This window comes from Malus domestica, chromosome 07 (assembly GCF_042453785.1).
Source record: "Malus domestica chromosome 07, GDT2T_hap1".
NCBI classification, from domain to species: Eukaryota; Viridiplantae; Streptophyta; class Magnoliopsida; order Rosales; family Rosaceae; genus Malus; species Malus domestica.
The window spans coordinates 15,600,930-15,617,426 of record NC_091667.1 but is presented as its reverse complement, the minus strand read 5'-3'; the positions used below and the strand labels follow the sequence as shown (position 1 = coordinate 15,617,426).

The following is a 16,497-nucleotide window of genomic DNA, read 5'->3' as shown; positions in this document are numbered from 1 at the left end:
GTAACAATAAATTATTGAAAAAGAAAATTTAAATTCAAAGTTATGGTTACCTCAAATTACAATCTCCAGGACCAAGTTATAGTTGCTTAAATATTCAATAGAAATAGAAAGACTGAGAAGTTGAAGGAAAAAGGATTACAAAGTTATGATTATTTTGGTTTTTGTTATTTTTTTAGGTTATTTTCAAAAGAAAAAGAAAAAGAAAAGCTTTGGACATATTGATGCCATCACACGGGTGGGTGTGTGACAATTGAACTTTGTATGTTTTTTATTTAAGAAACTCAATTTTTTTTCTATTTATACAATTTTTATTTAATATATTTTTGAAAATAAATAAGAATTGAAACATAAAGCACCCACCAACATGAAGTTTTGTTATTATTTTTCTAAAGTTGAAAATTTTAAATTCATTCAAAATTAATATTTATTGAATTATTTTAACTCCTTTTGATTCTTGTAATTTTAAAATTTTTAAAGAGCAATTTATCTTTAATTTTAATCTTTAATTTCATAGATTTGTTGCCTACAAGGTGTTTCGAACTGCCCACCCCAATGAAAATAGAGTGGAACCGTTTCCACTGCACCAACGAAATAATTGTGATGTTTCTTACGTTTTCTTTATTTATATTTTATATATGATAGGCGCATATTTCTGCGACTTAGTTAACATGTTTTCTTACACTTACTTAGTTAGTTATTGCTTATAAGAGTGTTTTAAACCATTTTCGTATGTTTGTAGGTCCTAATAACAAAGATGGCAAGAAAAGTGCATTTTGGTGCATTTTAGAGCAATTTTGGGCTGAAATGGATTGCATGCACTTGGAGACATGAGGATGGACGTTTTGGGAAGATTAGAATTCAACATATGTGTGTGCAAGTGTGTGACCTACAACTAAAAAACATCATAGCTGCCATGTGATGGAGAAAATGTGTTGTTTGTGGCTGAAATAGTGAAGAGCATGTGTGTGTGCAAGTGTGACAGCTTGTGGATGTGGAAATAATGATAACATGACAACAAAGACACATGCAAAGAGGCCTTGAGCACCATCCTTCACACTTGTGCAGCAGCAACCCTTCATCATTACTTAACATTTCTGCCACAAGAACATTGAGACAACATTATACAAGGCATGTGAAAAAGAGAAACATGGACAGCCAACAAATTCGTCAAAACTGCCTGTGCAGATTAGCTGACTTTGGAAGCATGTTACGAACAGCTCCAAATGAATGAGAGAATGAGCCTTATATGCTTGGAAAGCTACGGATGTCTATTTTCTGGAGAAATTTACGGATTGTTAATATCATTTTTCTGGAAGAAGTTATGGGCATTGTAACACTGAAAGGTTCAAAAAAGGGCTACGCAGATTTGGCTAATAAAATGAGAAAGTAAAGGCACTTGTTTTGTGTTTTGCTTTGTCATCAACACTCAGCAGCAAATGGGGTTATGATTGCACTCATTTGGCTTTGGAGCAAGTGGAAATGCACAGCTAGAAAGAGAAGACACACCCACATGCAAAGGAAAGGAGAAACATGGGCAGAAAATGGGTGGATTGGTGGCTGAAATGATGAAGCATGTGTGTGCAAAAGGAAAGGAGAAACATGGACAGCACACATCCATGCAATCTGCACATGCAAAGGAAATGGAGTGGTCCTCTCCCTAGCCTATAAATACATCCACCACCCTCCTTCCAAAAGAGTACAATCTTGATCCATCAAAAGAGCTTCATTTCATTCACAAACACAATTTCCTTGTAGTGACCTCCATCCATTCATCTAGCAATACTACATCTCACCAATCCATACACTTTCATCTCTTAGCCGTGCAAATCCATTCCATCCATATATCCATACACATCCTAGACACTTGTGCTACAACAAGGTGGTGAAAACAAAGGTCCTTGGCGTTTCAAGCTTGGAACTTTGGAGCGTTTTAGGTGTACTTCGTTCTTGCTTTCAATGTCTACTTTATTATTTTCTAATTTTGTTGCAATTATGAGTGGCTAAACCCCTATTTAGTTAGGGGGAAGTTTGAAGCCATGAACATGCTTGAGATTTGAATTGATTTCCTCCAATTGTGATTTGATAAGTTGTGATTGCAATTCAATTATCTATTTTATTCATAACTAATTCTTGTATGTTTATTAAGGATGCATACTTAGTTTTCATGCATGAATTAGATGCTAGAATATAAATGAGTTTCACCTAATCGTTACAAGTTTATATTCATGAGTAGTGAAGGTTGTTTATCACAATCACGTTAATTGAATTCTTGGCAAATGTATCATGCATTCATAGTTATAATTACCTCGTCAACACTTATGATTTTCATTGAACGTAATGATCTCTGATTGTATCTCTATTATGCATTCATATAGGGGACTTTTAGAGAATGATTTGGGTTGTTGCATGCATTCATCCAACTCAATGAGTAAAGGAAAATCTGAGGGTTAATTTGTGCATCACGGTTAATTTGGGGTGTTGAGCATCATAGTTAATTGAAAAGCAATTGGAAATCGATTCATATACAAGTGTGTCATGTGTGAAGAACGGACCTCTAACTAATCCATCCATCATCTCATTTCTTAAATTCGTTTTACAATCTGTCTAATTTTATAAGTTGTTTGTTTGTTTCAAATTCATCAAAACTAAAATCCCCCTTTTACTTTCTTGTTTCAAAGTGTTAAAATCTGTTTTGTTTGTGTTTTAGAGTGTTTTGAGTCAAGTCAAAAACCAAATTTCGTCCAAAGTTGTGTTAGAGTCAGAAACTGCCTAGTTTTTGTTTTTAGGCAGTTTTGAGTGTTTTTAAGTTGTTTTGAGTCTTTAGAATCTGTTTTGAGTCCCTTGAGTCTATTCAAACGTTTTTAATTTATTTTTATGTTTTTGAGTAAGTTTAGAGGTTTTAGCAAGCCCTCATAATCCCCGGTTTAAGAACGATCCCTACTTATACATATACTACAATTGTCAAAAGATGGTTTAATTTGAGTGCTTAACTTTCATCGCATCAATATACAGGATGTATAAAAAAATTTGGGGGCCCCCCCGAACTTGGGGGCCCTAGGCGACCGCCTACCTCGGCTACCCTCAGGGCCGGCCCTGCTTGCACTTATTATTATAGTATTTTTACTGTACAAATATCATACTTGAAAATGTCCATTTTCTTAATCAAGATTAGCTGGAGATTGTTAATTATCCATATATATCGAACAAATCTACAATTTTGGTCACACCTAACATCTTTAACTATGTTTGGCCATATATATGTTCAAGAACATGAACAATTGAGATTATGAAATTTGTACGGTTAAAGTATGTTAATTGCAATTTGAAAGAAAGTGAACATGCATTGCTTTGACTCTTTCGTAGCCCTTTTGTTCAGAGCAGATTGTGAGAAAAGAAAGCAGCAGCCGACAGCCCCTCTTTGTTAGCAATCACTTCAAGAGAGGAAATTAATCACTATATTACCTTCTTTATTTGCTTATTTGGTGTGTGATAATTATTGGGTGTATTGGGGTTTTGGGTTGTGAGATTGACAAACATTTTGTAAACACTCCCATTTGGTTGATAGTGGATTATTGGTGAGCTCCTATTACTCTGAAGACGTACTCCAGTTACACTGACTGTTGAGGAATCTTGTTAAATCTTCGTGTCTTTTTTTATTTTATTTGGTATATGTGTTAGCTTGAGTTGGTTTCCATTTGGTTTGGTGCTATTCTTGCGTAACAATTATAACAACTAGAGATATACAATCACTAAGTGGAGCTGATGCTGTATATAAGCACAAGAACTTAAGTGAGCCAGAAGCTCTTCAACTCTTCAACTCTTCAACGCCTTCAGAACAAACCAATCAACACGAGATTATGATCGTCTATCGAGGCTTGCCATACAACATGCTCATGGCGTGCCTTTAGCACTTAAAATCTTAGCTTTGCATGTTTCTTTAGAGGGATGGAGAAAGACTGTGTAAGCAAATTCTTGATAGCTGTGGCTTTTATCCCATAGTGAATAAGGAGTACCAGTTAACAGAACTCTCATCACTATCTTGGACTACGATATGCTTGAGATGCATGATTTACTACAAGAAATGGGGAGGGAAATAGTCCACCAAGAATCTAATGAAGAGTCTGGAAGATGAAGTACATAATGAATTTATGAAGATGTTCATTGTGCATTACCTCTTTCTTTTAAGTATGTAATATTGAGTAGAAAGCTAAAGTATGACAAAAATCAAATTGTGGATATTTTCACTCACTGAATTTCCATTGTTTGGTTATCCAGGCTACAAAAGCAGTTGAAGGCATAATCATCGACTTGGCCAATCTAAAAGAAGTATACTTCAAAAAACTGAAGCTTTTGTTAGAATGGCAAAACTAAGACTTCTCATGATCCATTGCAACTGATCCATCGTAAACGCATCATGGTAGGATCGATCCCATCCAAATGATGACTGTAATCAACACACGAGTGGGGAATTAAAAATTTTCTCTCATGAGTTGAGGTGTCTTATTGATCTTGAAATGACTTAGTCATGATTTAAAATTTCTCTCCCATGGCTGCCCCCTATGGTCCTTGCCATCCAATTTCCACCCGAAGGATCTTATTGATATTGAACAACTTTGGGAAGGAACCAAGGTACAACATTCATTTTTCATATGTTTCTTTTGAATTGGACCAAGAAGATATTGAAATCAAGTTTCAATATGAAAGATCTTGGTCTAGCTGATGTGATTCTTGGTATAAAAATCAAAAGAAACCAAGAAGGTTATACTCTTACACAATCCCATTATATAGAAGCTACACTTAGAAAATATGGTCATTTGGAAGGTAAAGATGCAATTACTCCTTTTGATGCCAATAGCAAACTAAAGAAAATAGTGGTGATGCTATATCTCAACGTGAATATCTACAACTTATTGGAAGCCTTATGTACATTATGAATTTTACAAGGCCTAATATAGCATACTCAGTGAGTAGACTGAGTAGATATACATGCAATCCTGGGCATGATCATTGGGAAGCTTTAATTCGAGTATTGAGATACTTAAAGCATACAATAAATTATGGGTTTGCATTATACGAGGTATCCTCCTGTGCTTGAAGGATTTACTGATGTGAATTGGATATCCAATAGTACTGATAGAAAATCCCAAGTAGATATGTATTTACTTTGGGAGGACAAGCAATATCTTGGAAATCTTCCAAACAAACGTGCATAGCCCGATCAATGATGGAATCAGAATTTATAGCTCTTTATAAGGCTGGAGAAAAAGCTGAGTGGCTAAGAGATTTTTTGGAAGATGTTCCCAAATGGCCTAAACCGGTAACGGCAATATGTATACTATGATAGTTTAGTTGCACAATATCAAGCTAAAAATAGTGTATACAATGGGAAGTCTAGACAAATTAGACGAAGGCATAATACAATAAAGCAATGGCTCTCTAGTGGTGTAATTTCTATTGACTATGTTAAGTCAAAAGATAATATTGCGGATCCACTTACTAAAGGTTTATCTAGAGAGCAAGTTAAGCATACATCGAGGGGAATAGGTTTAAAGCCAATAGAGTAAAATGAAACTGCCAAAAGGAAACCTAACCTGGTTGATTGGAGATCCCATGATCTAGGTTCAATAGGCAACCTGGTTTGGCTAGATTCAAAGAAGAAACACACTTACATACCCATTCCTATGATGGAAGAAGTGTGGTAACTGCTGATGGGTGTAGGATACTGTAGACATCGAAATTTCGATAAATAAATGTTGACCGATAAATCAAAGTGTCAACGCTCATGTATTACATAAATTTTACACGTAGCGTGTGACTCAACGAAAATTGAAATGAGTTGGAAAAGTCATCAAATAGGACACGTGTCAACACCTGGCAGAAACGACTTATTTCATCTGGGATATTATATTCAAAATTAGGCCTTGGAAATTTCTATAAATAGAAGGCTAATTCATTCATAGGGGGGGACCAATTCATATTACACCTTGAAGCTTTGAAGCTTTGAAACTCCGAAGCTCTCAAGCATCCAGGTTCCCGAAGAATCAAGAAAGCCTTCTTCGTTCTTCGTTCATCGTTCTTCCAAGATCAAGCCCCGACGGCCCTTGAAGAAAGTGTTCTTCGTTCATCGTTCTTCCAAGATCAAGCCCCAACGACCCTTTGGATCAATCGCACATCCACAAATACACACCTTACTGAGATCGAATCATAGGATCAAAATAGAGAGAGATTGTAACCCAAAATCATCAAATACATAATATTTGTTTGTGCGCGTTGTTCTTGTCTCTCTCGTTTCAGGAAATTTCCGTGTTAACAAATTGGCACGCCCAGTGGGACAATCTCTACCTCTCATCTCTTTCTCCATTCAAGAAATTCGAGCACACTTCCAAAATTAATGGCTTCAAGGAAGGCTCAAACTGTTCCCGCAACTGGCACAAAGAACAAGAGCGTTCTCATCGCAAGTGGTGTCACTTTAGGCATCACGACTCGAAGCAAGGTAAGAGCTACTTCTGCCGCCTCTCTCACCTCTGCATCAGCTCTGCGAAGGGAACAAGAGCACCCAAGGCACAAGCCTTTGATCACCTTAGCCTCACCAAAGGCACCAAGGGGCGAAAGTCCAAGGAAATACTCTGAATCCATGCTCTCCGATGCCGATTCGAGCGGCAGTTCAGCCATGCAAGTCATGACCATTGGAGCAACTTCAATCGATGAGCAGCTGGCTCAAATGAATGAAGCAATCGCAAGGCTAACCCGAACTGTGGAGGAAAAAGACTTGCAAATCGCTGCACTCGTCAGCCGACTGGAGCCACAGGACGACGAGAACCCCAACCCAGAGAATGATCCACTAAAGAGAAGAGATGACGAAGAAGAAGAGCCTCAGGTGGAGAAAAACGATGTGAAGCCGGAGCCAGACCAGGCAGCGGCACTCATGGGATCTCTTTCTATCCAGCAGCTGCAGGAGATGATCACCAACACCATCAAGGCACAGTACGAAGGGAGCTCACATACCTCCTTGTTCTACTCGAAGCCCTATTCCAAGAAGATTGATGCCCTAAGGATGCCAAGGGGTTATCAACCACCAAAGTTCATGCTGTTTGATGGAAAAGGAAACCCAAAGCAGCACGTTGCACATTTCGTCGAAACTTGCAACAACGCGGGGACGGAGGAAGACTACCTCGCCAAGCAGTTTGTGCGCTCGCTGAAAGGAAATGCCTTTGAGTGGTATACGGACCTAGAGCCCGAGTCCATCAACAACTGGGAGCAATTAGAGCGGGAATTCCTCAACCGCTTTTACAGCACCCGCCGCACTGTGAGCATGCTAGAGCTAACGAGCACAAAGCAGTGGAAGGACGAGCCAGTCATTGACTACATCAACAGATGGCGCACTCTAAGCCTCGACTGTAAAGACAGACTCTCGGAAACCTCTTCAATCGAGATGTGCATCCAAGGTATGCAATGGGGTTTGCAATACATCCTTCAAGGCATTAAACCACGGACCTTCGAGGAATTGGCCACCCGCGCCCATGACATGGAGTTGAGCATCGCCCATCATGGGAAGAAAGAACCGATTGCCGACTACAAGAACGACAAAGTTCTTGGGCCAAAGTTGGAGAAGACTACGTGGAAACCCACCAAGAAAGCAATGACGGTCAACACAGGTCCCGTCAAAATCTCCACACGAGGCAAGGCGATTCAAACCGAAGCTTTTCGTGATCAAGAGACGCGTAGACGCACTTTGAAGGAGCTTGAGGAGAAGACTTATCCATTCCCCGACTCTGATGTGGTTGCCATGCTAGATGACCTGTTGGACAAGAAGGTGATCAGTTTGCCTGAGTGCAGATGGCCGGAAGAGATGAATCGTACTGACAGTCCAAGATACTGTAAATTCCATCGCTTCATCAGTCATCCGACAAAAATGTGTTTCGTGCTAAAAGATCTCATCATGAAGCTGGCTCAGAAAGGAATCATCGAGCTAGATCTTAACGATGTGGTGGAGTCAAACTATACCACCTTCACTTCTGGCTCTTCCGACTCAAAGTTTTCACCTCAACCGCTGGGGGCATCCTCCAAGACAAGCAAAGTTGAAGGATGGACTCAAGTCACTCCTAAGAAATTGCACAGGAAGCATACGTCTCCTCCACAAGTCCGCCAACCGGAAAGGGGGCAAAACAGCTCTTGTCAATCTTCAAAGCAACGTGAACGTGTTGAAGATGATGAAATTTCGACACATAGATCGTCCATCCCCATCACGATGCGTGATTTCTTTCCTGAAGACTTCTTCAATCACTCGGTCAAGACTCCTTGCTATGAAAATTGCGAGGAACAACTATCCCGGATCGTTTGACAAATTCACAGAGCTCCTTGTTCGCACGATCCTAAACTGCACGAACCAATGCTCCTTGTTCGCACGAGCCTAAACTGCACGAACCAAAGTTCCTCACCTGCATGAGCCTAAACTGCATGGCACAACGCTCCTGGTCTGCACGAGCATAAAAGGCGACACCAACGCTCCTGGTTTGCACGAGCATAAAAGGCAACACCAACACTCCTGGTCTGCACGAGCATAAAAGGCAACACCAACGCTCATTGCCTGCACGAGCTGAAACTGCAACACGACACCAAACGCTCCTTGCCTGTATGAGCTGAAACTACAACACGACACCAACACTCCTTGCCTGCATGAGTTAAAACTGCAAACGGCACAAAAAGAAAATACCAAAAAAAAAAAAATCTGTATTTGAACTACGTTTTGACTTGATCTCTTTCTTTGGAAGGGTACATAGGCAGCTTGAATATTCAATTTCAAGTTCAGTCACATCAAAATAAAAAAAAATGTTTTATTAAATAGAGTCAATTTTATTAAAAAAAAAAAAAAGAAGAAGAAAAAAAAAATGAATACATATGTTATTATGTTTTTACAAATGAAAAAAAAAAAAAAAGATACATGTTTTATGTATTTACAAAAAAAAAAGAGAAAGAAAAATAAAATACATATGTTTTATGTATTAATAAAAAAAAATAAAAAAATAAAAAAAAATAAAAAATGTATACATATTAATGTGGGTCTTCCTACACTTAAGACCCGTGCCAAATCAAATAAACACAAGTTGAAGTCCACAGAAAAGAGCAGCCCAAATGCCAGGCCCATCCTCACTTGTGTCTCGGCCCAGCAGCAGAAAGCTCAATTCACAGGCCCAGTCCTACCACCTGCAGAAGACGGATCAGGTTGAGTCCAGAGACACAGAGATAGCGCAGAGCAACAGCAGCTGCGGATAAACCAATCAGAAAACCCGAGTCAGGGTTCCAGAGCCGACTCAGTTGAGTGAGAGAATGAGAGATGCTTCTAGTGCAGAAGCAGCATCAGCAACAAGATAACGATGCAAGGACTCCATCACCAACAGCAGCAACTCGCGGCGTTTCTCTCCGTCGCCATCCCCAAGGACGATTCCGCCTCCGCCTCCGTCCCATTCTCTAACTCCGACGACGATGACTCCGCTCGGCTCACCGCCATCAATTCGCTCCACCGCGCCGTCACCAAGCTCGCCCTCAAATGCGACTGCAGATCCGTCAGCGTCGACGACGAGGCGCTCGTCCTCATTTCTGCGATGCCGTAACCTCACGCGCCTGAAGATCCGCGCATACCGTGAGTTGACCGATGCTGGGATGACGTCGCTCGCCAAAAACTGCAAAAGGTTGAAGAAGTCCCAAGCAGAAGTGGAAGAGGAAGAGAAGGAACAATGCAGTCCTGTTTCTGTATTGGACCCTCCGTTCCAAGACGACGACGATGGACGTGACGGTGACGTTTACACCCAGCGGTAGAGTATCACGGTGCAGCTCGTGCTCTTGGTGGATGTGCAATCTATGTCAGTGATAAGCCAGGCCATCACAATTTTGACCTTCTGAGGAAGCTGGTTCTCCCTGATGGATCTGTCCTCCGTGCCAAGTTACCTGGCAAGCCTACCCGTGATTGTCTCTTCGCTGATCCAGCAAGAGACAGGACCAGCTGGCTCAAAATATGGAATGTCAACAATCTCTCTGGTGTGGTTGGTGTGTTTAACTGTCAAGGTGCCGGTTGGTGCAAGATTGAAAAGAAGACGCACATTCATGATTACTCTCCTGGTACCCTCAGTGGTTCTGTTCGTGCCGCTGATGTTGATGCCATTGCTCAAGTTGCTGGTGCTGATTGGAATGGAGAAACAGTAGTATATGCTCATAAGTCAGGCCTACTTGACATGTTCAATTCAAATGCTGCTGTGGAGGAGGTTGAAATCCATTTGGCTTCTGAGAAGAAACCAGAACTTTCTAACGAAGAAGTTAGCGAGAACCGATCTCCAACTGCGACAATTGGTCTCAAAACCAGATGATGTGGAAGGTTTGGAGCTTACTGTTCCCGGCGGCCGCTGAAGTGCACTGTTGACAACGCTGAGACCAACTTCCCCAACAGCACCGTGTCGACAGTAGTAGCAGGCGGAGCGAGAGAGACGCTAACGGCAAGGATCTCGACCTCGAGAGAGACGACTCTCGTGGCATCAGCGACGAAGAGGATGGCGAGACGTGCAGGAAGAAGCTCAGGCTCTCCAAGGATCAATCTCCGATGTCTCTGCGACATCCAGCCCAACCCCTCTTCACCATTAGAGCTCCACATTCGAGATGCTGGAAGGTGGTGCCAACTCTGTCACCGCGTCGTCTGAATCTCCACCAAACCCCACCTGCTGCACATGGTGTGCACACCCGGAGCAAGTTGGGCTGCGCTCTCGGCATCGACTCCTTCCACCGCAGCGTCTGGCCTCCTTCGAGCTCGTCACTATGACCACCATGATAGCAAAGAACGTCAAACGATCGCCGTCAAACGACTAGCCGGTCGTGAAGCTCGAAGCACCATCTTCTCCGTCCGCCTTCGTCCTTCCCTGCAAATTCCTCAACCCGTCATCCAAATTTATACAAAAAAATATATAATAAAAAAAGGGATGGTGAGCAAAGTGGTGCTGCCACCATGTGAAAAAAAAATGGGTGCATCAGGCACCATGTGCAAAGGAAAAAAAATAATAATAAAAAAAATAATATAATAATATATATACATATACAAATGGATGGTGCATCTGGCACCATGTGCCAGCCAAAAAAAAAAGAAGAAAATCTTTATGCTTTTTGCACTAAATATATATATATATATAAATTTAAAAAAAAAATTAATTAAAAATTAAAAAAATAAAAATAAAAATAAAAAATGTTTTATCTCTAGTGCGTCTGACACCATGATTAAAGAAAAAAAAATGTTTGATGTTTGGTGCTCCGGCACCATGTGCAAAAAAAAAAAAAAAAAAAAGAGCATTAAGAGAAATAAAAGTCCATTTTATTTATTTTTCTGGAATTTTTACATAAATTTGCATTATACATACCTATAAAAAGAAAAAAAAAAAAAAAAAAAGTAAAATCAAATTTACAGGAGGGGATCTTCAAGGACGATCAGGTGCCACCTCACCACTCGGCAGAGCTCCAGAAATGAGAGGCGTTAGAGGTTGACTGTTTGAAGCCTCACCACTCGGCGGAACTCCAGGAAGAAGAGGAGCCAAAGGTTGATCATTCGGAGCTTCACTACGCGGTACAGCCCCAGAAGACGAAGGCAAATGTTGTTGGAACAAACCCACAAACCTCCGATGATCAAGTAAAATCTGACCATCAGATTCCTGCATCTGGTCAATTTTCCTCTTCTTGTTTGTGGCATAGTTGTGTGCGAGCTTGTGCAACTGTTTATTCTCATGCTTGAGCCCCCTAATCTCCTGTTTGAGACTCATCACTTCAGCCGCCAACGATTCAACTTGACGGGTTCGAGCAAATAGGCGTTGGGCCATGTTGGACACAGAACCCGCACACTGCACACTAAGAGCCAGAGACTCCTTAACAGCCAACTCATCAGACCGCCTGGAAAGTAGTCTGTTATCTTTGGGGGTGACAAGGTTCCTGGCCACCACCGCAACGGTCATATCATTCTTCATCACCGAATCCCTAACGGTGAGAGGACCAGTAGGGGATATGAAGGATGGGCGCTATATGTTATCTGGAGAAGACGGGACTACCTCTTCATCAAGGTTCAAATCAAAACGACGATCGGAGGGTCCAGACATTTTCAAAGGTGTTGAAGAAAGAAGAGGTCGGACAAATCAAGACCTTAGAAGTGCAAGGAGGGAGTTTCTACAAGCGAAAATTCAAGTGTGCTTTGAAACGAACTGCGTGCCTCTATAAAAAAAAATCGGCACTCGACGGGATTTCAGAGATCGAAGAGGTGAGCTCAAAGATCGAAAATGCCGATTCAAAAATCGAAGAGGCAAGCTCAGAAATCGGAGAAGCATCTTGCTTTTCCAGACGCGTTAGCACCCGTCATACGCAAACTCAGCTTTGCGGAAATCACGGGCAATTTGTTAAAGCGCCAATCCCAGGTATCGAAGAGGCGCCAGTCTTTTTCAGCCTCGTCAGCACCTGTCACGCACAAACTCAGCTTTGCGAAAATCACGGGCAATTTATCGAAGCGCCGATCCCAGATATCGAAGAGGCGCCAGTCTCTTCAGCCTCGTCAACACCTATCACATGCACACTCAGCTTGACGAAAATTACGGACGATTGTCGAAGATTTCTGATAAAGAAGAAAGCACGTGAAGGCATACTGATCAATCACGCATTGGTTGCCGACACGAGTAGAAGAATAGTACCTCTACAGGTACTAAAGAAATTCCTATAATTGTCCACCTTCACCCTTCATAGCAAGGCAGACATACAGAACCTTTCTTCATCTCTGAGAATGCCTCCCCAAAGAAGCCTTTCGGGTCACTCAGTGTTCCTTATTCCTTGGGGTACCTCTGCAAGCCAATGACTCCAAAGCAAAAGTATCTCATATCACCAGGGTAGAAAGCAAGAGTATCTCATATCATGCGTTCTCCCTGTCATCTCCTTTGTCCTTGTTCTTACCTACAAAGACAAGGATAAAGAAAACAATATGCCGGAACCTCCACTCAAACTCGGGTAAGGAACCGACTGCTTGGAACCCTTCCCTGATTGCCTACTTAGCACTGCCCTCGAGTACTCATCTCCCACTGATGCTGTACTTCCAAAAAAGCTGCTACATCTGCCTGGAGAACAGATAAGGTAAGTGAAAATGATACCTTGCAGCATGTGGAGACAACATGCAGAAGAAACAAGCAGAGAAGAATGCGGTCTGCACAGTCAACTCAGCAGAAGGAGTCCGAACTGAGGAACTCGAGAAGCTGCCACATCTGCCTGAAGAAACAAGCAGAGAAGAATGCAGCATGCACAGTCAACTCAGCAGAAGGAGTTTGAGATGAAGAACTCGAGAAGCTGCCACATCTGCCTGAAGAAACAAGCAGAGAAGAATGCAGCATGCACAGTCAACTCAACAGAAGGAGTCTGAGATGAAGAACTCGAGAAGATGCCGCATCTGCCTGAGGAACAGTTAAAGGAAATGAAAATGATACCTTGAAGCATGTGGAGACAAGTGCAACAAAGCACGTGCTGAGTCATCCGCTACTTCTTCAAAATCAAAAGTATCTCATATCATCAGGGTTGCAATCACTCTGGATGGTGAACTCGTTTTGACCCTCAAATTCTTGGGTCGACTTACTAGGCGTTGTGGGCTGCATGTGCCGATTCACCACCCTTGAATCGAATTCTTAAAGATCAAGTCACCAACTGGAAGAAAAAGCCCATCAATCTTGAAGATCATACCGTTGACCAAACTGCTCAGGTGTGAATTAGAAAGATTGAACAAAGAAACAGGTTGTCACCTTTACCTCGTGCCTGCTTGCCATGTGTTCGAGTCAACCTTCAAGAATCAAGCCTTAACGGCCCTTGAAGAAATTTCCAGCCAAATTCAAGATCAAGCCTCGACGGCCCTTGAGGAAATCACAAGTCCGATTCAAGATTAAGTGTCTACCACCCTTGAATCAAAACCTAGTTCAAGAATAAGCTGTCGAAAATCAACAATTGGAGGAATCCAGAAAACCCTCCAACCCAGTTCAAGATCAAAGCTGTGGAAAGTCAACAAGCACAACAAAATATGTGCTGATTCACCCACTACCAAAGCCAAAGATCATCTACCACATGAAGCTCCTTGTGGTCCAATTTCAACCTTCAAGATTAAGCCTCGACGGCCCTTGAAGAAATTTCAAACAAAAGTTCAAGAACAAGCCTCAACGACCCTTGAAGAGATCTCAAGCCCAGTTCAAAATCAAGCCTCAACGGCCCTTGAAGAAATCTCCAGCCCAATTCAAGATCAAGCCTCGACGGCCCTTGGATCGACATCTACAGTAAGGGACTTCAAAACGCATCTCCTACACGTGACAAGCACATGTATACGACGTGCCTTGAAGTGGGGGCATTTGTAGACATCGAAATTTCGGTAAATAAATGTTGACCGATAAATCAAAGTGTCAACGCTCATGTATTACATAAATTTTACACGTAGCGTGTGACTCAACGAAAATTGAAATGAGTTGGAAAAGTCATCAAATAGGACACGTGTCAACACCTGGCAGAAACAACTTATTTCATCTGGAATATTATATTCAAAATTAGGCCTTGGAAATTTCTATAAATAGAAGGCTAATTCATTCATAGGGGGGGACCAATTCATATTACACCTTGAAGCTCTGAAGCTCTGAAACTCCGAAGCTCTCAAGCATCCAGGTTCCCGAAGAATCAAGAAAGCCTTCTTCGTTCTTCGTTCATCGTTCTTCCAAGATCAAGCCCCAACGGCCCTTTGGATCAATCGCACATCCACAAATACACACCTTACGGAGATCGAATCAGAGGATCAAAATAGAGAGAGATTGTAACCCAAAATCATCAAATACATAATATTTGTTTGTGCGCGTTGTTCTTGTCTCTCTCGTTTCAGGAAATTTCCGTGTTCACAGATACATTAGTTTAATGATATTGATACTTGTAAATCAAGTGGAATAGTAGTAGCCTATTCTTAATCAATATCACCTACACAAGAGTAAATGTGGGGTCGCATTTATGAGAATTATATGGCTACGTTCTCTAAAGCTCTCATGAATCCAGGATTTGTTCAGGATCGAAATGAACACAAGCGTATGAATTTGCAATGTGTTGGTGTGACATATGTTTTGCTTATTGTATTGGTTTACTGCGGAGATGAACAGTTCAAGATTTTATATTCACTGCGTCATTTAGTAAATCTGATAAGTATATAATAAGGTTGGTTCAAGTCCAAAAGACACCTCTCCTGATGTGTGTCACACTTATTGTTTACTTTCATTTTCACCTTACCCTAGGACCTACTAGTTGGCTCAAAATGTGGGGTATTGTTGGAGTTTTTGAGCTCCTTTAGTCCCACATCGGGAAACTCAAGGGAACTTGATTTCCTTATATTAAGTTAGTCACCTTTATTAGTGATTAGGTGTTGGACTATTTGGAATGAGGATTGAGGTTTGGGCCACTAATTGTGTGGATTAGGCTTGATGATTATACCATAATATTAATATTAATTAATCAAAACAAGGGCCTTGGGCCTTGGGGCCTAAGAATTAAAATTAATCAAATCATTAATTTTAAATTCGAATTAAGTTTTTAATTAAAATTAATTAAAAATATTTTGATTAATAGACACAACTCTTTGGAAAGAGTTGTGTAGCTTTAGATACATCCAAAAGGTATTTGAAGAGGTATGGAAGAACCTATACAACTGGAGTCTCAGTTCCATCGTAGGTCATCTTTTTCTTCCTCCTTCACTTCCATACAAACTTTCCAGAGAGTAAACACACAAAGTAAATTCGCTAGAATTCTATAATCCATTGCGGGTTGTAAAATTAGGTAGTTGTATCCTAGTCGAGTAGACATTGTAGAGCCACAAGCACAAGAGTGGGCCGGAAATACTGTTCGAAGGACATAACTTTTGCGCTAGCCTCTACCTGTCGTTAATCAAGTTAGTAGCATTTTTAATTCTTGTATTTATTTTTGTCTTTCATTCTGTATAGCAAGTATTTGTGGTTAATAAAGTGTTAGAATTTCAAGTTTTGTTATTTCTGTTATTTTTATTTATTTCTGAATTGTTCTCCTATAGTAATAGTATTTCGAAGATATAGAATGAATGGACCACTGGATCATTCTGGGACTTTGATATGTTACGCAAAAGAAGATAAGGAACGACTTCTCATTTCCATTATCTTTACTTTCAGATTATGGAAAGTTACTCATCTTTGATGGTAATTCATTCGTTTCCTTACCATGGGTTACTTTGTTCTCTTGCTTCAGGATGCCTTTGTTTTTCGGGACACGTATGGATTTCCATTGCATTTTACTCAATACTTTGGAATCGGTGTTCTGTTGGATAATTATTTGTACATGACTTTGCTCACTTATACTTTTTCCTACAGTTGATGGCAGATGAACGAGGATTAATAGTTCATGTTGAGTGTTTCAATGGTGCTATGTATGAGGCTTGGGAACGATCAAGGAATGCTCAAA

General features: G+C 40.8%; 1 pseudogene; it reads left to right on the top strand.

Annotated features, from left to right (window-relative positions):
* The first annotated feature begins 9,660 nt into the window (after positions 1 to 9,660).
* On the top strand, positions 9,661 to 10,688 carry LOC114826253 (probable galactinol--sucrose galactosyltransferase 2; annotated as a pseudogene).
* Positions 10,689 to 16,497: the final 5,809 nt, after the last annotated feature.